The sequence below is a fragment of the Dermacentor andersoni genome, chromosome 1 (genome assembly GCF_023375885.2).
Source record: "Dermacentor andersoni chromosome 1, qqDerAnde1_hic_scaffold, whole genome shotgun sequence".
In the NCBI taxonomy this organism is placed as follows: Eukaryota; Metazoa; Arthropoda; class Arachnida; order Ixodida; family Ixodidae; genus Dermacentor; species Dermacentor andersoni.
The window spans coordinates 104,280,380-104,303,370 of NC_092814.1; the positions used below are offsets into that span (position 1 = coordinate 104,280,380).

The window sequence follows — 22,991 nt, forward strand, 5'->3', positions numbered from 1 at the left end:
AGAAAATGCGCGACCTTTGGTCGACGCGTACAGTTGGCATCTGTGCGACTCGGTGCGCTCAAATATCGGTCTTCCGCGTCTCGTTCCCCTTCGCCAGGCATCGTTTACACTGTGTTTCGCTCTCGGGTTCGGTGCTTTCGCCTTGACGTGTTAGTGACGCAAACCACAAGCGGGCGCCGTGCGTGTGTCCATATACGTCCAGCGAGACGAGCACGGGCGCCGTGCGCGCACTTGAGAGATGGAAAGAGGGGGGTGCCTGACGATCTCCCACTTTCATCAGCGCGAGTAGAGGGCGCGTGACGCGCTGTGTTGCGGCGCAGAGTCCCACCCGGAGCGCGATATGGGCCGCACGCATGTGTGCATGTTTATGCGGCGTGGGTCTATTCGCGGTGGTATACGGCTGCACGACCCTTATCGTAAAATCCTCGGAGAGCGTCTTAAAGCGAACCCCGGAGCCGTTGCGGTTTCCGCTAATGTATACAATGCATAAACTCGCCACCAGGGCGGCGTGGCTGCGTGCTGTCTGAATTGTGGACTCGGGCTCCTGCCCTGGGAACTGATAAGATCGGCTCAGTTTATGGATACTGGTCCGGAAAGCTGAGAGGGGCGTCCGAGGAGAAGGAAGAAACGAGAACCCAGAAGGGGACCTGCCCAAGGGAGGCCCGCTTGCTGGGGGTTTTTATGCCTGGCGTGTTTTGTTTCCGGCGCTGCTTTTTATGCCACCAGCGGCAGCAGCGGCGAAGGCAAGCGCGTACAAGTGTCCTCCACGGGCTTTTGCCGAGCCTCTTTATACAAGCGGCCGCCTGAGAGACTGTGTACCGCCGACGCGTTCGCCGTCGTTACCACGTGTGTACTCGTCGACAGTGGCCGCCAATCTTTTTCGGCGTCAAACGCCCCTTGATGTGGCGCAGCCGCGGGCACGTCGCTCACTAAGGCAAGGAAGAATACGTTGCACGGCCAATGGCGGGCGCGCCAAAAAAAAAAAAAAAAAAAAAAAAGTTACGACACGCTTCGACACAACATTGCTCATCCACTTGAGGCGACTGCTGATCGGGTAGCAACGAAGAGACCCTTAGCCAAATGGTAATCTGAACTGCCGTTTGTGCCAACAGCAGCGATCGTTCGGTGAACATCGCGTCTCTAAGTTGTCGAGTACATATATGAGTTTCCGATAAGCAGCGTTGCTTATATGAAGCAACGGCTATTATAGGCTAAGCCGTTTAAGTAATGCAAAAAGTAGCTGCTGGGGCCGAAATCGCAAAACAATCCGCACATGATTGGCCGGCGCTCATGAACTGACTTCATGAAATGTTGGTGTGATGACTGTTAATCCCTGATTTTCTGAATGTAGTAAAATAGCGTAAGTATATAATCGCAACGAGCTGAACAGCCTCGGACAGTGGTTGAGTGAAAGCACACTTACAGCTTCAAATAAAATTTTAGGAACCGACTTCACATATCCATTTCCAGAGGTTTAGAGGCGTGTAGAGGTTGCGTGCACATTTATTGTGTGCTCATTTGTCGTCCCCCTTGAGGGAGCGTCAACACCATTCGCAGGCAGCGCACCTCTGCACTTCCCTTGTCATGTCGCGTATCCTCCTTGATTGAGAGAATTCTATGAAGAGTACAGAAAGTCGCCGGAACATACTAGACAATACATACTCTACTGTCCTCTACAAGCGTACATGCTTGTCTAACAGCGTGAACATGTCCAACCGCGTCACATACGGGCTTCTCATGACGCATCTCTAGATCTAAGAATGAGCGCGGCAGCGTCTTATATTCATTGATATTCTTTGTCCGTGTGCACTTCCTGACTTAGATTGAAGTGAAGCCTTTTCCGTTTTTAAATTATACCAGCAGTTCTTTTTCTTTTTTAGGTTTCTGCTGTGTTTCGTACATATGACGATAAGTTTAACTTTTCATGCTCCATACTGGCTTTTTCGAAGGGGGATTTAGTGGTTCTAACTCCTTTAGTAGAATTTTTTTTTTTCAGATTGGCCCTTTATAAACAACGAAACGGCAAGCTCTGTGTTAAGCGTGTCTTTCTATCAATGGTAAAATTTGTCCGCGTTTGTATTCCCTCCTTGCGTTCTTGTATTCGATGATGAAAGCAAAGTGCTCACGTCCCGATCTCAGTCGACGAAACCACACTTTTTTGCGAAATGCTGAGCCCCGAGCGAGCGCTTTCTACTTTTTCACCGAGAATTGGCAAAAAAAAAGAAGACAGAAAAAAAGGAGGCGTCCATACATACATGCATACATACGTACGTACATAGTGAAAACCAGTTCTCGCACTTGCACACATTAGAGTGTTTAATGTCGTTAGCAAAATGTAAACAATTTTTACATTTCAGAATACTCTTTATTAGACCGCTTGGTTCAATATCGCGCGCATCGTATTTCGACGTTTCCGCCAATGTTAAATGAATTACTTGAAAATTTGCTTTGAGGTTCACGAAAACGAAGCGGAGTAGTGGAGAGTGAGTAAGGATCGTATATTATCGATCTGTTGGCGTGGCTCAATGTCTGCACTCCTTGCATGAGCAGTGACCTCGCAGTTCCATGGCTGCTTATAATTTTGATGTTATTCATGGTTCTGTGAGACCTTGTACAGCCCTATTCGATATAGCAGTATAACTGGTCTTAACTTTCTAAACTTTCTATCGCAATCCTTTTAAAACTCACTACTGATAGTAACTTAAGAACCGAGACCGAAAACTTTGCCGATTTTGGACCAGTAAAGTTCACCGACTGATAGAGAGTCAACGAAGGTGGAGAGGATGAAAAGAAAAAGGGAGCACTAATAAAGCAAACGAATGAAGCACTTTTCACTGGTATATTTTTATACTTTCTCAGTACAACGTAAGCGGCTACCGAAAGTTAATTGCGTATAGCTATCTTCATTGATCGCCTTATTTGATTTCGCTGTTGGTTGTAAGCTGCACTTTTTATGGCACGCTTCAGATGAGGCCCGCTTGCACCCACAGTTCTACAGAGCAGCATTCAAAATTATTATTCGATCCTTGTTAAGCACAGCTTGTCTCTTTGCCTTGCTATGCTGGCCCTCAATTGATTGGACGCAACGGACGCCATTGCCGGTAGTGCTCTGTCGAAAGAGGGAAGGGCTGCTCGCCTCACATGTGTTTATGGCTCCGGGGTCACTGAATGAGGGAACAACTCCCCGAGCTGATGACCGTAGCTCGGTGACCGCCGCTGCGCTCATTCAGGCCGCTACAACCGCAGCCCATGTTAGCACGCGCGCGCAATCTCACGGCGTCTCATCGATGAGGTTGCCGCTCGCAACTTAGCGTAGCTGAAGTCAGTTCCGCAACGGTGTTGTAAATTTAATTTAACCAGAAACATTTCCCTTGCTTTCATTTAGTCTAGTTAATAATGTTTCTGAAGCGCTACTACTAAGAGCGCAATTTTCGTTAGCGTTCCTTTTAATTGAACCGCGACTTAACGAAAAAAAAAAAATAATAAACACCACTTCAGTCCTCCAGGTGACTGGTGTTGATTCTGATTTCAGTAAAGGGTGTGCGATTGTTTGAATACGAATTGAGTAGTCTTTGATATTTGATTGATATTCGATTCGAGAACTCCCCGTATGAAATTGCTGAACCTGCTTTTCTGTGAGGCGATGAGGACTGAACACATAATCTAATCTGCAAGGAGAAAGTCAGATGCATGTGGTCACTACCGAATCATTGTTCTGCAGGGGAGCCGTGGCACCATGGAGTTTCCGAGCGAACGCATAGAGTAGCTAACTTCGGATCAATTATTTCCATGGCGAAATATTTACAATAAGGATGCCTCACCTCTAGGCAGCTTACGAGTTGGATTTCTCTATTTTAATGAAGCAGTGCATTACTTGGCCAGTGTTCCCATGCTCACATACCTTTAAAACGATGCGCAGTGGACGCGGTAGTATTACACATTGCTACTCCAACATCCGGTCATGTGCATTTTCTGTGTTTCGTTACTGTCTTAGTGATGGTGCGCCAGATACGACCACATTCCTGTTATTTCTAATTTACAAGCTCCTCAGTCGATCGAAAGTAACATTTTCGGTGTTCGATTGGATATGCGAACGTCGTTTGTCTAGAATATTCGTTTACAATTTCGGTTATTCAAATCGCCTAGATCTCAAGGCAAAATCCACCAGTTTCGTGGCTAACTTCCGCGTGCTTAGATGGCTCATCTTATGGCATAATGTAGCGCGTAACAACTGTTGCTGCGCACGATGTCGTGAGTTTTATTTTGCACCACAGCGACTGTAACTTAAATATCACGTTAAAAATTAGTAATAAAAAATTATGCAGACGCCACGCACTCTGGGAATCGATGTAAGCGAAGCTTTTCATGCTGGATGTTTGGATTCACGATAATTAGCGGTGATGTTGACGGCTAAAGCTTAATATCTTCAATGTTTAGGCTAACACGAGAGGGGTGAGTTGATGTTAAACGTTACCTTGCGTGCACCAATGCTGTTTGTCTGCGTAGTACACAGAACACACAGGAAGATGGGTTTGCTTGAGGCGTTGTTGTGCGTCATATTTTATGACCTCTGAGAGGGTTGAGCGTTGTCATTGCCCCACATGGCACATCGCATTGTGGCAGAAGTATGAAACTGGAATTGGATTATGGGGCTATACGTGCCAAAACCACACTCAGATTATGAGGCAAGCCGTAGTGGCGGATTCCGGATTAATTTTGACACCGTGATGTTCTTTAACGTGTCTCAAAATCTAAGTGCACGTGCGTTTTCTATTTCGCCCCCGTGTGCATACATGACAGAAGCTTGGCAGAGAGGGAAGGCGACGCGAGAAACTCGTTTGCGCTTTTGCACCGCGTCGAATGTGCACAATGCCCTCTGGAGTTCCCTGGGCGTCGCCACATTAGCCTCTTGGCAACTGTAATTATCCGTGACCCTCCGCAAAAGCATTTGCAGAAATCGCAGCGCTTACCGTTCTACTAATGTGCGAGGGCAGATGGGTACGCAGGCAGAACTGTAGAGGGGAGAAGGAGAGGGAGGAAGAGGCAGTGCCCATACAAGAGAGGGGGGGGGGGGAAGTGACGTGAGAAGGCAAGGAAACCCCACTACTATCCGACCGCGGTATAGCGGGGAAATAGGATAAGCTTAAGCTCCAAGGTGTGGTACAGTACGTTGCTGCTATTGAAAAATAAACACCATGTAAATATGTCATGAGGACAACTTACGCAGTGCGTGCAGAAGCAGAGTTAAAGCGCACCGCCGGGTTCAGGCGACACTACGGAAGCGGTCGCACGTCAAATCAACACTTCTGTGCGTGCCCGCCGCGGTAGCTTTGTGTTTATGACATTGCTCGAGGACGCGGGTTAGATCCCGAAACGCGGTAGCCGAATTTCAACGAGGGCGGAATAAAAAAAAAACGCTCGTGCACTTAGATTTAGGGACACGTTAACGAACACCCCGCGGTACCAAAATCGATCCGGAGTCCGCCACTACGGCGTGCCTTGTGATTGTGATTTTGGCACGCACAGCCCGATGCGATGTGCCATGTGAGGCAATGAATATGCTCAACCTTCTCGGAGGTTATTAAGTATGGCGTACAACAACACCTGAAGCAAACAGCTCCCCATGTGTGTTCTGTGTACTACGCAGACAAACAGGGGTGTGCACGCACGGTGATCTTTATTATAAAATCAGCTCACCACTCTCGTGTTGGACTAAACGTTGACGCTTATTATCGTTAATCAAATCAAACAGCACAGAAAGCTTCTATTCCCACAGTGCGTGGGATCTGCACCATATTTAGGGAATGGTTGGAGATCTCATGCTAGCGCTATGGTTCTTGGATTACGCGAACAGGAACACGTGAATCTGTGGGCGGCTGCATTTCCTAACATTTTTTTTATTCTTTTCCACTCTTTCTGTCAGTCGTCATTGGCGCGCATGAAGCTGCGCTCGCGCTATCGCCAGCATCAACCACACGCCGAGTCGGATGATAATAACAATGAATATTAATCGGAGAAAAATGATAATTAGAAAATATGTTCCCTGGCGATGGAAATTCTGTGACCGAACGTTGTCACTGTTGAAATGGATGCGCAGCTTCTCTTTAACCTATCCAAGTTCTTAACCGTTTTCTCCACTATTCTAGAACATAGGCTCCAGCGAGTTCCAGGATATTAATATCTGATATTTTTTTTCTTCTGTCGTTGCAAAATATCGTCTGTTCGAGAAATTATACTGTTGAGTGCGCCTTCGGAAAGTACTACGGGCATTCCGAACGCCGACATAGTAACTGACTTGTTTGTTTTCCACACGTGTGCTGTGGCTTGCCTTTACAAAATTTTTTTTTCTCTTTTCTTTCTTTGCAGAGTCAGCCGTGATTGGCTGTTCTATGCGTAGCCATCTGGTGATCTGCCTTGCTTTCGGAGAGCTCCGGAAGGAAATTTCATCATGGTGAGTTTTTTCGTGTAGCCTCCTGACCTACAACGCGGTCGCGCTGGTCGCGATTTTTCTGGGGCGGGGAAAGCTACGTCTGTAGCTCGCATGTGTGTTTGTACTGTTCGGGCGCATTAGCGCAGCTGTGGCTCTGCGCCTGGACAGGCAGGCCAGCTTCTGCGCATTTGTTCCTGTAGAAAAGGTGGACCTCATTAGGCGACCGAAACGCGCCTCGCAATGGCCTCGCTCAGACTTTCCGGGAAAGCCTGCAGACGGTGAATCAGGGCTGGCGGGCCGCGGTCGTCTGTGCAGCCATTTGAGTTACTCTTGCACGCCGAGAAACTCCTCCGCTTGGTTCGTTACGAGTGCGCCATATATACACGCGCTCGTAGTCCGTGGTTGTCACTCTGCATTGATTTTGTTAGTCTCTAGATTACGTTCGTGGCGCGCACAAACGCTCAGGTTCTTCTCATGGTCAATCCTCTGACAGCAGTATAGCACACCCACAAGAGAAAACGTCGTGGAAACAAGGAGGCTCTGGATGAGCCTTCTTTTTTCTATTTGCTGTTGCGTACGTATAGTAGCCAGGTGTCATATTCTTGTGTCGGTATACAGAAAGATAGCAGTTTCAATGTGTGCGTGTGTTAATCGCAACACTACCTCATAGCACTCTTCCCAACCAACATTTGGTGACAAAAGTTGCTGTATTTGTACGAGGCACATTGGCTGTAGTGCTGGGGAAAAGTTCGCGAACTGAAGTTTGTTTCACTAGAATGCAACAGCGTTTCGTGGGCAGTGAGTGAGTGAGAATGTGTGTATGTTTGTGTGTGTTTTCGCATCATTTCTTGTATCCGCTAAATGCGGAAGGACGCGAAAAGGAACACACAGAGCACCGCTGGGTTCATGAATTCGCGTGGAATGTGCACTTCATTAAAGCCGATTTCCAGCGATGACAAATAATTGAACGGCGCGTTGTCACCGTTCCGCTCTGTGGTCAGTGTATATATTATAGTGTAAGGTTCTTGCCTTAGCGTAAAGCTTTAAAAAAGTGAATTGCATGTGCCTCCTTCTACAATGACCTTGGAATCTGTATGTCAATGTAGGTCTATTTCTTATGCACCAGATAGCATCAAGTCGCTAGCACCAAAATTGTGATGCCAAGTCGGGATGTTGTTTCTAAACTTCTCTCACCAAAAATTTTATAGTGATTCCTCTTTCGAACGTCGTCTTAATTTATAATGGCAAATAATCGGAGTGTGCGAAGAAGTGTCCCATTCTGTGAAGCAAAAAAAAAAAAAAAAGAATCCACGTGATTCTCTCTTTGAATGCAATGGGCCTTAAGAGGAGCATGAAGTGTGCGTTCCTTGAAGTAGTGGATATTTCGTTGCTCATTCATAAATATATTTCGATGAAAATGCCCAGAGTATTTCACTCTACAGTCGTAACTTACAACCAAAGCCACCTGCGTGATGTACGTCGTGCAACATGCTGCTTCGAAAGCATCTTCTACAATTCTGCACCGTTGTGGCGTAAAGAGCAAATCAGCGCGCATAATACAGGCCTGTTTTCAATATATTTCGCACACACATCTGTGTACCCTCGGGAGAACACTTTTCACAGGGGTTAAACGCACGCTTATTGCTCGCCACGTTTTGCCTGTTAGTTGTTTCGTCACTTCATCCTCCTCGTTCTTTCATTCCTTCTTGTTCTCCGATTTTCACATCTCGACAACACACTTTGAGAAGTTTTGCGCACCAGTCTCACGTGACATTTTTATAACTTGCCTAATTTTACAGATGTATAAATCGAACGCGCACTAGCCTCGTGCTATTTGTAGTTTTAGGCAAAGAAATACCGCGACTTCCATATACTTGCGATGGCTGGTAAGTCTTATCGGTCGTCGTCGTGTAGCTGCTGCTGTTGTTTCTATTGTTGGTGTCACATTTTTTTCTATATTCTTTAAATATTAAGTTAGCTTTTCGCCAACTAAGCAACAATGGTCAACTGTGCTACAATTTAGTTTGGTTTGGCTATTAAGAAGTCGTCATTCTGTCCGTGTGTGTAATGTGTCACATATAAATGTAATAATATTTTTGTTTACGTGGTGCTAGTAAAACGCATTTTACGGTTTTGCGCTCCTGAGTGTTGCTTTTTTTCTCTCCGTTCTTCTTTATCCACTCTCTGTCAAATATCCACCACACATAGGCTCTGGCAACGCGCAACCACTTCACGTGGCGTGAGTTATACGACCGTGTGCGCTGTAGACCTTGATAGGCTGCTCCACAGACGGGAAACCTGTTTGATGAACATGTCGTAAAGCCCGCGGATAGATAGATATCACTTCCTTTTTTTTTTATTCTTGTCGCCTTGTTTGCACTTCTCTGTTCTGGCTTTTTTCTTTCTTTTAGCACTCGGGCCTATTCTCGCTGACCACACTTCGACCACATATATTTTGTAAATATTTTTTTTTGCTCCGGTTATTATTGATTTTGTATATATCATCAGTTTCGCAGAATGGCCGTTTTCGGCGATAACGGGGGCGTGGCTTCGCCGAGCTAATGACGAGAAGCGAGAGGAATGAAACATGAAAAGGCGTCGTTAGAAAAATGGCAGTCCATGGGCTTCCCTATCGCACACCGCAAGGTCCGTAGGCGAGCGTTCTTGCATTCCACTCTCGTTGGAATACGGCTGTGCCGCGCAACGTGGACGGGGACATCTAACCCGCTCAGCAGCAAGGCGCCACAGCTTCTGATCCGCTGCGGCGCGCATTGTTGCTCGCATGTCATAAGTAGTGCGCGAGTCCACCACGCTACCTAATTTATGACTTCCTTGGGTTACCCGGTTGAATCGGCGTGAAAACTTGCGGACAGCAAAGGCGTAATTACATTCTTGCTGAAACGTAACTTTACCTGGCTTCGCGGAAAAACATGCGAGAGAGCTGAGACATTCACATCTTATTGTCCATCTTTACGCGACGGGACATATGCCTGTACTCTATATATTTTACTCCAAATTCGGCTGCGGCTGCGGAAACCTCGTACCACACTTGCGCCTAGGACTTCGTCGGCAATGAAGTAGCTGCAGAAATTCGAGAATAGTGCCAATCACCTTGTTGTTTTTCTTTGCCTCTTCCTTCGACTTTCCCACTGCTGCTGCTGCTGTGCGCTGCTACTGTCGCGCACACCGCGTCGGGGAGTGGTTCAGAGCGTGTATATAGGTGACAGGCGCGAGTAAGAGAGGAAAGGCGACGGGAGAAACTCGTTTTCACCCCACCGCGTCGAATGTGCTCAATACCCTCGGGAGCTCCCTGGCCGTCCCCACATTAGCCGCTTGACAGCTGTAATGATCCATGACTCCCCTCGGAATCATTGCAGAAGCTGCAGCGCTTCCCTTTCTACTAACGTGCGAGGCTAGAGGGGACGCAGACAGAACTGTAGAGAGGAGAAGGAGGAAAGGGAGGAAAAGAGGCAGTTCCCATAGAAGAGATGGGGGAAGGCGACGTGAGAAGGCAAGGAAACCCAACTACTATACGACAGCGGTTGCGGGGAAACAGGATAAGCTTAAGTTCAAAGTACTGTATAGTACGTTGCTGCTATTTCTGAAAAATAAGCGCCATGAAAATATGTCACGCGGGCAACGTATGCAGGGCGCGCAGAAGCAGAGCCGCATTAATTAAAGCGCAACTCTGTGCCCGCCGCGTCAGCTTTGCGGCTATGGCATTGCTAGAGGTCGTGGATTTAATCCCGATCGCGGCAGCCGCATTTCGACGGGGGCGATATAGAAAACGTACATGCACTTAGATTTTAGGACATGTTAAAGGACATCACAGTGTAAAAATTAATCCGGATTCCGCCTCTACGGCGTGCCTCATAATCCGAGTGTAGTTTTGGCACGTACAGGCCCATAATCCACTTCAAGTTTATTACTTCTGCCACAATGCGATGTGCCATGTGAGGCAATGACAACGCTCAACCCTCTCAGAGGTTATAAAATATGGCGCAGAACAACGCCTCAAGCAAACACCTCTCCCTGTGTGTTCTGTGAATTACGCAGACAAACAGCAGTGGTGCACGCAAGCTAACGTTTACCATCAACTCACCGCTCTCGTGTTAGCCTAAACGTTGAAGAAATCAAGCTTTAGCCGTGAACATCACCGCTAATTATTGTCAATCAAAGCATCCAGCACGGAAAGCTTCGCATACATCGACTCCCACAGTGCGATGAATCTGCACAATTTTTCATTCGTTAAGTATCGTATAGCGGGGCTTGCGTGAGTTGGTTCTATTGGGAGCTTCCAAACGACGCTTGTCAATTATATTGATTTGTAATTGCACTGAAAATGCGCATTATCAGTTTTCTACCATGGAATCGCCTTCCCAACCATCAACTCGGCCTCGCAGTGAACTGGATTCTAATGAATGCAACAGCAACTTAGACGGACCTGCCGTGGTGGCTTAGCGGCTATGGTGTTGCGCTGCTAAGTACGAGGTCGCGGGATCAAATCCCGGCCGCGGCGGCCGTATTTCGATGGGGGCGAAATGTAAAAATACGGCTGTGTCCCGTACATTGCGGAGACGTTAAACATCCCCAAGTGATCCAAATTGATCCGGAGTCCCCTACCACGGCGCTCCTCATAATCAAATCGTGATTTTGGCGCGTAAGATTTCAGAATTCGAATTCAGCAGCTTGGTCGGTATGGCCGATGAATAGACATTTCTTTCAGAAGCCGTACAATAATTATATTTTCTTCAAGGGAAAGACGCCTCGTATTGTCATTTAGCTTACTTATTCTTATCCACACAATAATTAAATCCATAGGAATAAAACCCTATTTAGCTGTTTTTGGAGGCTAAGTTGGTGCTGCGTGATTAAACAAGGGAAGACAGAGAATGCAAAGAACAGCAGTTTTCTCTTGAAGTGATTTCGTCGTCTTAACCACTTTAAATGTACATTTAGTGTTGACGATAGCTTGCAAAGACTCAGTGTTATTTGAAAAATTTAGTAGTCAGCAGGAATGGACAGCAAATACGCATGATCGTTTGCACTGTCGAAGGCAAAAGTATACCCGACATGTAGCTTTCCACTTGGACGTTTTTCGTGACCTGGGTGTGTCTGTGGGGCGTGAAAATCAACCGGTCATTCAAGCAAGCAACCATGTATCTATAAGTACTTGCGGTGGATAGGTGTACGCGTGTGAGAGAGGAAGGGCTGAGGGACAGGCGTTTGCGAGAGCTCGGAGGGGGGAAAAAAAATTAAGGGAAACAAGCTAACAGGTGCGGTTGTGTAGAGGGGTCTATAGAGAGTGCGGGCGATTATGGGTGAAATCTGGCGACACCACTGCCCAATGGCCGCGCATTCCTGCAAAGAGCATGCCGGAATTAAACCGTTCGCACATTGCATGAAGTATCCCGCTGCGTTTCAATTTTGTTATCATAGCTTAGTGGGCTGCTGATCCGATAGCATTATCAGCCTGCGACTGTGTATGTACGTGTGTATTTATTATACCTTTCGGCTTCGATGAAATTTCGCCTGGGGGCGAAATGCGAAAACACCCGTGTACTTAGATTTAGGTGCACGTTAAAGAACCCCAGGTGGTCGAAATTTCCGGAGTCCTCCACTACGGCGTGCCTCATAATCAGAAAGTGGTTTTGGCACGTAAAACACCATAATTTAATTTTTTTAATTTCGCCTGCCAACTGCACGATGGTATCACGATGCCAGCTGCCGTTGGTATCACTGACTTGTAGCGTGTCGTAAAGTAATATGCTTTTCACACACACACACACACACACACAACAGTAAACAGTAAACACACACACACACACTGTGTTGCTTTGTGTCATTAAGCTTCATTTGTCAATCACAGAAATTTTAAGGCATTTCATTTGTTGCTCATTTACAAGCTTCGCACTTGATAGGACTTTCACTTCGAATGGCGGCTTTGCTCTCTCTCTCTCTCTCTCTTATTTTTTTCTCCTTTTTTTGCGCGATTATGTTGCCGAGAGTTCATGTCAAATTTGACGGATAAGTCCACTTCGTCCGCTTTGCTCACATCGAAGGTGGCATCTGACATCTGCACTTCCGTCGTGCGACCGCTACGTCATGCAACAGAGATTTCTCCGCACGGCTCGCCCGCCTGCTAAGCCCTTCGATTACCTTCCGTACGAGACCATTTGGCCAGCGCCTCCGTGCCGGCGGTGCGGTCCAGGCGGCGGCTCGGCTCGACGCTGCGAAACGCGATTGTGCAGCTTGCGTAATCAGCGGCGCCCATTTCAGATCTCGTCGCGCGGCCTCAGAAAAGGTTCGGGGCCGCCGAGCGGAACCGAAAATCCTATAAAATGTAGCGATGACCGCGCACGGGCACCGACTATAGTACCACCGCGCGGTGGAGAACATTCCTGCTCCAGAGTCTGTCTGAAGGTCCGCCGAGCGGGGAAAACGTGGTGGGGCTGCAAAAAGCACACAAGAAGCCGCTCCACGGAAAGCGACTGCGAGACGAAGGGAGAGAAGCGCTGGCCGCACTATTGAGTGCGACGCCGACGACCGCACCGGGCCGTGGAGAGAAGGGATTATAGCAAGCGCAGACTGCAACTTTCTTATGGCCTAATGACTGGTCATGTTCCGCCCAATGAGAAGCACCAATGGGTTCGCGACTGTCCGCGGTCCCCTATTTGCGCGCAGACACGCGCAACCTGCCCCCCACCCCCCCCCACCCCGTCCGCCACGCAAGGCCCCAATCGCGCAGAGAGCGCAAGAACAAAGGACGGCTGCTTTTGTCTCTCTTGCTCCGTGTGCCGCGCGGCAGGCCCCTCCTGCCGCTCGTCTGTGACGTATGAACGTGTTCTGTGCCTTGCACTGGCCCCTAATGGGCAGGCCTTCAAGCGGCGCCGCTAAGTATATTTTCACGATTCCATTAGTGCCTCTCGCCGTGTATACACACACAGGCTACGCAGTTGTGCGCGCGAGCACTGCGCTCGCGCTCGGACTTTTCATTAAAAGGGGTCACTAGCCTTTGAGATCTGTCTCGGATAGGGAGCTATCGCGCCGGCCGCCTACCCCTCGCCGCCACGCGCGCCCCCTCTTCTTCCCGCTTTCTTCGCCTGGCGACTCGCTGGGCTTTCTTGCCCGCCGTTTCTCGCACTCGCCCTGGAACGGTGCCGGCTATGGACGGGCGGCGACTGAACCATAGCCAGCCAGCCTCGTGCAGTTTCTAGCTGAAAAGCTGGCGAAATTTCGTTGTCAGTGAAAGGGGTGTAGGCATCTGCTCCGTGAGTCCCGTCATCGTCCTGCCTCCGGAGAAAGCTTCCGAGAACCACGGTTTTCTGGAGAGCGCGCTCTTCTCTTGCCACCTCGGTCATTTTATTCGTATCCCACTGAAGTGGAAGAATAAGAACTAAAGAAGTCTAGAGGGAACGGAGGGGCTTTTTTTCATTCATTGTCTGTTTGCTTCACATGGTCGTAACTAAGTATAGACCAAGACATACCTGACTTCGACTAAAGCAGGGAGTGCGCAGGGGAAGTAATGAGGTATGGAGGAATGCAGATCGCTTGTATCACGCAGTACCACGTATATGCTCAGCCGGAACTGCGATCCCTGTCTGATATCTGTTTGGTATGTTTAGTTTTTTTAGGAAGTTTCTCCTGGTCTAAATGTTATATAGCTCACGAGGACATCTGTCTGCCTAAGAAGCGGTGTGGTGGTGCCAAGGGGCACTACGAACACAATTCTCTCGATGCGATATCCTCTTGGTGACCACTGCTGCCATTAATGGGTCACTTGAGGCATTGAGGTCGGCCAGATGAAAACATTGAAAGAGCTTTATTGCCAAATGGAAACCAAGTTGACGTCCTGCATTGACGCAGTTACAGTCCTGAATTGAAGCAAGAATGCAAACATAATCTTAATTCATAAGAAAGGGGACGCCGAAGACTTGAAAAATTATAGACCGATCAGCTTACTGTCCGTTGCCTACAAAGTATTTACTAAGGTAATCGCACATACAATCAGGAACACCTTAGACTTCTGTCAACCAAAGGACCAGGCAGGACTTCGCAAAGGCTACTCAACAATAGGGCATATTTACACTATCAATCAGGTGATAAAGAAATGTGCGGAGTATAACCAACCCTTATAATAGCTTTCATTGATTACGAGAAAGCATTTGATTCAGTCGAAATCTCAGCAGTCATGGAAGCATTACGGAATCAGGGTGTAGACGAGCCGTATGTAAAAATACTAAAAGATATCTATAACGGATCCACAGCCACTGTAGTCCTTCATAAAGAAAGCAACAAAATCCCAATAAAGAAAGGCGTCAGGCAGGGAGATACGATCTCTCCAATGCTATTCACAGCGTGTTTACAGGAGGTATTCAGAGACCTGGATTGAGAAGAATTGGGGATAAGAGTTAATGGAGAATACCTTAGTAACTTGCGATTCGCTGATGATGTTGCCTTGCTTAGTAACTCAGGGGACCAACTGCAATGCATGCTCACTGACCTGGAGAGGCAAAGCCGAAGGGTGGGTCTAAAAATTAATCTGCAGAAAACTAAAGTAATGTTTAACAGTCTCGGAAGAGAACAGCAGTTTACGATAGGTAGTGAGGCACTGGAAGTGGTAAGGGAATACATTTACTTAGGACAGGTAGTGACTGCGGATCCGGATCATGAGACTGAAATAATCAGAAGAATAAGAATGGGCTGGGGTGCGTTTGGCAGGCATTCTCAGATCATGAACAGCAGGTTGCCATTATCCCTCAAGAGAAAAGTTTATAACAGCTGTGTCTTACCAGTACTCACGTACGGGGCAGAAACCTGGAGGCTTACGAAAAGGGTTCTACTTAAATTGAGGACGACGCAACGAGCTATGGAAAGAAGAATGATTGGTCTAACGTTAAGGGATAAGAAGAGAGCAGATTGGGTGAGGGAACAAACGCGAGTTAATGACATCTTAGTTGAAATCAAGAAAAAGAAATGGACATGGGCAGGACACGTACTGAGGAGGGAAGATAACCGATGGTCATTAAGGGTTACGGGCTGGATTCCAAGAGAAGGAAAGCGTAGCAGGGGGCGGCAGAAAGTTAGGTGGGCGGATGAAATTAAGTTTGCAGGGACAACATGGCCACAATTAGCACATGACCGGGGTAGTTGGAGAAGTATGGGAGAGGCTTTTGCCCTGCAGTGGGCGTAGCTAGGATGATGATGATGATGATGATGATGATGAAGATGAAACTTTAACCAGTGTTTAAGGCTTCGAATAGTACTTGCACTATGCCTACTGGGTTCATGCAAAGTTTCTTCTCAAATATTTTATTAGTCTTCCTGTAGCAATAGTTCGAAAATCGCCTACACACACAAGAATGTGGCAGAGCTGGACGGCGGAGGACGGAAGCGAACGAGCATGGCTGTGCTCTTTCACAGCCAATAATTGTCGAACGAAACCTGATACATTAAGGTCCACCGCTCAACCATACCGTTCGGCATTGCACAAGTTGCGGCTGTTTCTGTTGGCTGGATGGCGCCATCTAGTGGCCGAAATATGGATGCTTGGAGGCAAGTCGCCTGTCAGCTCGCTTAAAAGGATTTTAAAAAGGCAAATTTCCCGACGACCGTTTCAGCACCAACGACATAAGAATAATGTCTTGCAATGCTTCGTTTAATTTGACCGTCTATTCATGCTCTTATGTTTGTCTCTAGGTTTTCAGGTGAAGGTGAAAGACAAAACACGCATATCACACATATTTCTTCACAGCTTTTTTTTTCTTCTTCTTTTTTTTCTAATTGGCCCCTCATTGTTTGATTAGCGAACTCTGCCGCCGTGCCGGTCGCGTGCACCGTGCGCAATGCTCCTCAGCGGCTCTAGCACAATACGCACTCATCACGCGCCATTCACAGGACTCGGTTGTATGCGGAGCTGGTGTCGCCATCTCCATTGAGCTTCCAAAAACGGCTCTCCACTGCTGGCGCGTATAGCTTTGCTTCTGAAAGTGTTGCCTTTCGTTTACATTTGTTAAAAAAAAAATGTGCGTCTCTTTCCCACTCTTTAAAATAGAGGCCCGCCGCATAAAAGTGCGCGCCGGGGTGGGGAGCGCGAGGCGTATCGATTCGTGGCGAGCGGGAGGCAAACGTGCGCGAACGAGCAAAATATATAGCCGGAAGCTTCGTAAAACACGAAACGGGACGAAAAAATGAGAAAGCGCCGAAAAAATATCGAATAGCGAAAAAGATGGAGGAGGAGAGCGGAGCAACGATGCGGACTTCGTTCGAGAGATGGCGCTAGCTGCCGCGTCCTCCCGTTTTTCTTTTTCTTCTTGCTCTCTCACTTCCTTCCTTTCTTTTCCTGTCCTGTTCTTCACGCCTTTGGCCTCCAAACTCCGTCCGTTTGCCTGTTCTTGATGTTTGCTTCGCAGCTCAGCTGTGTATGCGCGCTTTTTGGAGAGACCGGGGACTTTGCGAGAGGAGCGCAAAAAGAGAATGATGGATCGCCGCCGCAGCTCTTGTTAGGGGTGCAACCTTAGCGTAGAAAAGGGCGTTGTATGGGATGCAACGTGACAGTCAAAACCACCTTCGCTCCTCTTCTTTTTTTTTTTTTCTTTCTCGCGTTGTTTTTATTATTTATTTACTTTGTACTTCCCTTCGTGTCCTGATGGTCCTCCCCAAATGAAGGGGGTGTGCGAGACCCCTGAGTGGCGCTCCGCTGCTGGACGTGCCCCGCGCTGTCGGACAGCGGTGATCGCACTGTGGTTTGCTTCGAGCTTGGCGGTTGGCCGCACGGAATACTTCCGCAGCCCATTTCACAACACCCCTAGGTCGTCTGCGCGTCAGGCCTGCGACGCCGAACTTTTTCATAATTTCTCACCTTGGTCAGCATCTGTCCCGCACCCGCCATTCTTTCTTCCTTCAGCGACTTTCACGCGTTCTTTGCTGGCAGAATGCTGCTCCCCGCCCTAGGCCATCCACGTCTCCCTACCGCGCATCTGGCATTGCAGCGACATTTTACGACAGTGCTCGCGTTTAAGATTCGCGGACCCAACTGGCTTGCGTGCCCAAGAACTGCAATGTGTGCTTGGGTTTTACTGGGACTCAAGCAGTTTACCTACGCTAGCGAAATGCAAGTCCAAAAAGCTCTCTCAAGTCTATGCGACGTTCTGGGTGAAGTACAAGACGCGCATTCGTCAAAACCATCTAGTCCGTCCTGCAACTGCTTGTGACAACAAGACATGCTACACATTCGCAGCAGGTTTTCAGCCGGTTTCAACAGACCGAACAGCCATCTTCCCGGTGCGTCGTCCGACAGATCCGGTGACTTTCACGCACATGTGTTGCCTGCTCTCAAATACGTTGTCGCACACATATGCGCCCGACACCCCTGAGTGGCTACTGCGTGATAGTGTTAGTCCATTTGCCTCAATAATTCCTTTCACTATAGGCAGGGCCCGTGCGCAAGCGTGCGCTTCGTTGCCATCGTTACATCGCTCTGAACGTGTATGCACAATAAGCTCTCGCTGCTCTGCGAGCAAAGGAAGAGCCTTCGCTGGCGGAGACATGACGGTGTAGCCATGACTTATTGCCGGCTTAATCAGTGCTATGCGACACCTGTCACCGACGTAGATGTTACTATGCTCTCTTCATCTCCTCGTTTCAAACGCATTCGATCAGGCCCGTTGTAGCTCGCACGGTCCCCGTAAAACTGGACCCCTTTCGAGAAACGATGCGTATAGTCTGCCGTTTCTCTCTCTCTCTCTTTTTTATATTGATGAGCCTGCGAACGCCATTTCATCAAGGGTTCATACAAACTCGATAAACAATAGGTTTTTTATTCATAATCAATGATGCCACAGCGCATCCTTACCCAATAAGGACGACGAGAGACCACGGAGGATAAAAAGAAGGAAAGGGACGAACATGAATGCTGTCCAGTCCCTCTGGCAAAACCATGTGCCTAAATGTAGCGCTGTTTTGCGCTTGCTTCTTGCTCGAAGACTTCTTTTTTTACCTGTTCTATGATGCGATGCCGGGCTACTGCGCCCGATTGGTTAGCTCTTAAGAGCGGGCAAAGCAAATCCTTCAGTGTCTTGCGCGAGGAAGATGGAGAGCCGTTACGTTACGAGGGAGCACCACACTGCACACAACTTCGCTTGCGTCCTCCGTCCCTCACAGTAGCCAGCAGCGAAACCTCCGAGACTATTTCGTGCTGTTTTGTGCATCTCTCTGAGCGTCCCGCGCTAGTGCATTGTAATTTCGTAATCGAAACAGGCAACTTCGCTGGAGTGTCGCTGCAACAGTCACCGCCTTCTCCCGCTGAAAAGAAAAAAGAATAAATAAAAAGAAAATACAAACGAAAGGGATATTTGTTGGGGCAATTTCACATGTCCGGAATATTGCGCGTATTGCTAACGCACTATTTATCCTGACAAGTGCTATTGGCAAGCGGCATCTTACAGTGCGGGTAAATTATAAGCAAGAAAGTATCTTCAGGAATATAATAACCACGTGTGATCTCATTATTATTATTTTTTAGTAATTGCTCGTGCGTGAAACTATGGTAGGCTTAGTACTACGCCTTGTAACTGCTGCACCAGCTTTGTCCACTCAACTTCGGGAAAAAGCGCTAGGACATTGGTCCAGACGGGCTTCGGCACTGAAGGCCTTAAGGGCTTTGCTGAAGTTTTTAAGGACATGCGAATTGTGCGACCGCCTTTGAATGTTGTAGCGCGTAGTTTCACGTTACTGTGCGAATTTTCTGGTTTCCATTTTTTCCCCTCTACTTCTTCTTTCCCCTTTTATTCCCTTTAGCCCTTTCCCCAGCACAGGGTAGCCAGCCGGTACTTACACTGGCTAACCTCCCTGTCTTTCCTCTCCTTTGTCTCCTCATCCTCCTTCGTGTGTACGCGTGTGGTGACACTTCTGATATTAACTTGTGCTCACCAATTATCGTATGCGGCTCACTGAAGTTATTTTCTGTTTCTCAGCTCAAGGCTTCTCCTTATCTGTCAAACGGTGGCGTTTCTTTTGCTCCGAGGCGATATAGCCAGGGATTTCGTGGTCTTCGTCCGGCAAGCGCCGGCGCCCAATCTTGCGATAGCACATAAGTGCTTGTGACAAGGACACCGTAGATGTTTACAAATGTGGAGCTATTGCATCATAGCTGAACAGTGGCCGCAGTAAATAGCAGAGTCGGCAACGTAAGCACTGTCGCTTCATACATGGACTACCGACTACGCTTGTATAACGCTTATCTACATTCCGTAATACATTTACTTTTATACTTTCAATGCCGATGTGAACGTTAAACGAACAATGGCAGTGTAACATAATAATAATAATAATAATAATAATAATAATAATAATAATAAACATTATTATTATTATTATTATTATTATTATTATTATTATTATTATTATTATTATTATTATTATTATTATTATTATTATTAAGTACTAGGGCGTAACACTCATATAGAAAAGCATGACAGTGACGGTCGGTATGAAAGTGCCGTGGCCTTCGCAGTCCTCGTGGGAAATGGCTCAAACATTTCAGAGTGATAAACAGCATGCTATAAATGTGACGAGATGTCGAACGGATTACATATGACGGATTACTGGTGTGATTGATGTCACAGATTGCAATGCCATCATTTGTGCGTCACCCGAGCATTTGCTACGATGTCGATGTGAAAAAGGCCATGCTTAAATTGTACGCCAGGGGCAAACAATTATAGTGCACATTCAAACGGGCTGTAGTCCACAGTTCGATCCTATAGGGCCGCTGCGGTTCTCAATCTTGCAAAAAATGACACCATGGTGTTGTGCGTTAAATAAGGAAATGCTCCAGAAAGCTTCACACAAGTTCGCACTGGCGAGCCACTGAGACGCCCACAGTCTGCGCCAAAAGCATCATCTGTGCAGACAGCCAGTGGCAGCGCCAAAAGGTGCGGTGTTCGGACCACGCGCCGGTTTCGGTAACGAAGTGACGTAATGCTCATATTTGGGGAGTGCCTCCGGCGGTCACCGAGGGCGAGAGAGTGCGGCCGCTTAATAACAGACAAAAACAGAAGCGGCATCAACCGAACTGATCGATTCCCGATCAATAATGCGCTCGCCCTCAGGACGCCTTCTCCTCGGCTTAAAAAGGAGGAGAGAGAAGTGCGAGAGGCCCCGGAGGAGGGGAATTAAATATGGCGACGGCGGCGGCGGTATCTGTCAAACTTGCATGTTTTTGCACATGTGCGCGTGCGCGCGCCGCCGTCTTTGTTGCCCGCAAGAGACAATAGATGGCGGCGCGAGCCCGGGCGCCGGCCTAGGTGTCGGAGGCGTCTCATAACCGGCCCGGAGCGCAGGGTCCTGGCGCACATTCGCGAGAGACCCTGGGAGAGCGGGGGGGGCTCCGCCGGCGCATTTAAAGCAGCCAGCTGCGGCGCGCGGATTTTTGGCCCGTTCGGGATAACCCGAAGCCGCCACGCTGGATTGCTCTGTCTCGCTGCTGCTGCTCCACGTGCTCCGGCGCTCCGCGTGGGAGTCGCCCGTCACCCTGGGAGCTGCACCGCCCGTCGACGCGCCGGCATGCTGCGGCGAGGAGGTAAGCCGCCGTGCGAGCCGGAAGCACGTTACCGCTCGCGGAAGTCTGTCCGTGCTTTCCCCGTAGGGACTTTTCTGGGGACTGTCCGGTTGTGTATGCGACTTTTCTTTCCTGCTTTTGCCCTCCGTTCGAGGTCCAGGGAGTCATTGGCCTGTCCGCGCGAACGGACGACGTTTGTCACGCGGCGTCAAGTGCGTGGTGCCCCAACGCCTCTTGCGCGTACGAAACGCGCCCCACAGGCGAGACAAAAGCTCGCGCGCGGTAGCGCATAATGACGGCGGCGGCAAACAAAAGCAGAGCTCCGGCGCGGCGCTCGCGGCGCGTCCCCAAAAATAATTGCGACCAATGAGCGCCAGCGCGCCGGGGCCGCGGCGCGTGTCGCCATTGGCTCGCGCCGCGCGCGTCGCCCTCCCCCTCGCGGCGCTCGCGAGGAATTAATTACGCCGGCCCTCGTCCTCCTCGCCCGCTCAACCTTGGCGTGTGTGGCCTCAGTCGTCGTCGGAGAGCTCTCGCGCGCGCTGTCTCGGCGGCGCTCCGTGTTCCTGCCGCAGCGCAGGCGCAGTGCAAGGTGTCGGCCGCCCGCTGCCAGTCGATGCACGTCGCGCGCCGCGCTTGGATTAACGTTCCTCGATGTCGTCGCCGACGCCCCGTTGTGAACCTGTGAGGTGGTGCTATAGCCGCGTCTTGGCGTGACTGGCCTCGCGAGCCGTCGCTGTGTGTATGGCCGGCAGCCAAGATCCGTCTGGGATTGTACTACGGTGTTACGCTGGTGTTGCAGTTCCTAGCTGGCCAACGACGTCCAGTCGACGGTAACGTACCGACTTCTTTCTTCTTGGTCGCCGGCTGCATGCCGAGAGCGAGGACCTTTGACCTCAGCTCGGCGTGGGGCTGTCGTCCAAATCTGCTGCTGACTCCTGTCACGTTGTTGACGCGCTTACCGGCCTTCAGGCAACTTTGCTTTTTAGTCCACTCTTGGGCCTACTCACCGTTTACCGATTTTTAGTTCGTTTTATCATTCACCGTCCATGCTTCTAGCGCCGCAGTGCAAATCACGCAACTATAATTCATATGTCGTTCTTTGTACAGTGGAGGAAATTAGGTAGTTTACTCGACACGGAAACACTGACATGCCATATGACTCCGAGCTTGTGGATTTGTGCTTCGTGAAGCTTGGCTGTGGCCTCCAGGCACGCTTTCCGTTTCTCAATCCACGTGCTCAAAGCAGCTGGTGATCTGACCGCGTGGTTTCGTTTTAGGGACTTTAGGGAGAAGACAGTTGCCTCATAGGGACATCGGGAGAAGTGCGTTTTCCCTAGTGGGGATGCCAGGACGTTCTGCCGTCGCTCTCGCCGGTCAAAACTTCGATACTTCATTCAATCGCGCTCGCCAAATTGAATGAATCGGGATGTAAATCATAAACGGTTCTCTGTGATGCAATGAGACATAGCCGTGTAAGTTCGTAGTTTTAAACACAACTTGGTTTCAGTATATATACGCTGGTGTCAGGTGGCGCTTGCTTCCGTGTTTTTCTTGTGTAATTACGGATTTTTAGTAGTTTGGCCTAGCATTTTTGTTTTTGAAGTCCTACCAGCAGTACACGCTACTAGTGTTTCATTTTGAGCAGCTTAGTAAAGACGTTAGACGTTTAATTGTTTTTGGCTCTGTATCGAAGCTGGTAAAGGTGGCTCGAGGAGTGAAGAATATGTCTAATGACAAGCTGAACATAACTTGAATCAGAAGGCTCCACGCTTACACGTGTAGTTTGTTGCTTGGGCAACACGTTTCGGTGTTATGTGAGGTTTCGGGCGTTAGTTCCCAATGTTGCATTGTACTTACCGGATGCGATTCGTTGTTATCACAGGTCTGGAAAAAAAAAAAAGAGCACAGATGTAAGGGGAACCTCACGTGCAGCCCACGTGAAGCCCACTTAGGGACGATAAGAGCCTAAAACGTACAGGTTGACGTCCGTGCAGCCCCAAC

At 48.7% G+C, this 22,991-nt stretch overlaps 1 protein-coding gene across 6 annotated transcripts in view; it reads left to right on the forward strand.

Annotated features, from left to right (window-relative positions):
* The window catches only part of zfh2 (Zn finger homeodomain 2), a 464,809-nt gene that overhangs the window by 209,328 nt on the left and 232,490 nt on the right, over positions 1-22,991 (forward strand). For 3 of the 6 annotated variants that reach the window (XM_050193384.3, XM_050193386.2, XM_055061869.2), the window contains one exon: positions 6,367-6,451. The gene's annotated coding sequence lies outside the window, so the exon portion shown is untranslated. Of the gene's footprint in view, positions 1-6,114; positions 6,452-20,800; positions 21,012-21,508; positions 21,821-22,991 lie in introns of those variants that run through there. The other 3 variants (XM_055061868.2, XM_050193387.2, XM_050193385.2) reach the window with 3 other exon arrangements.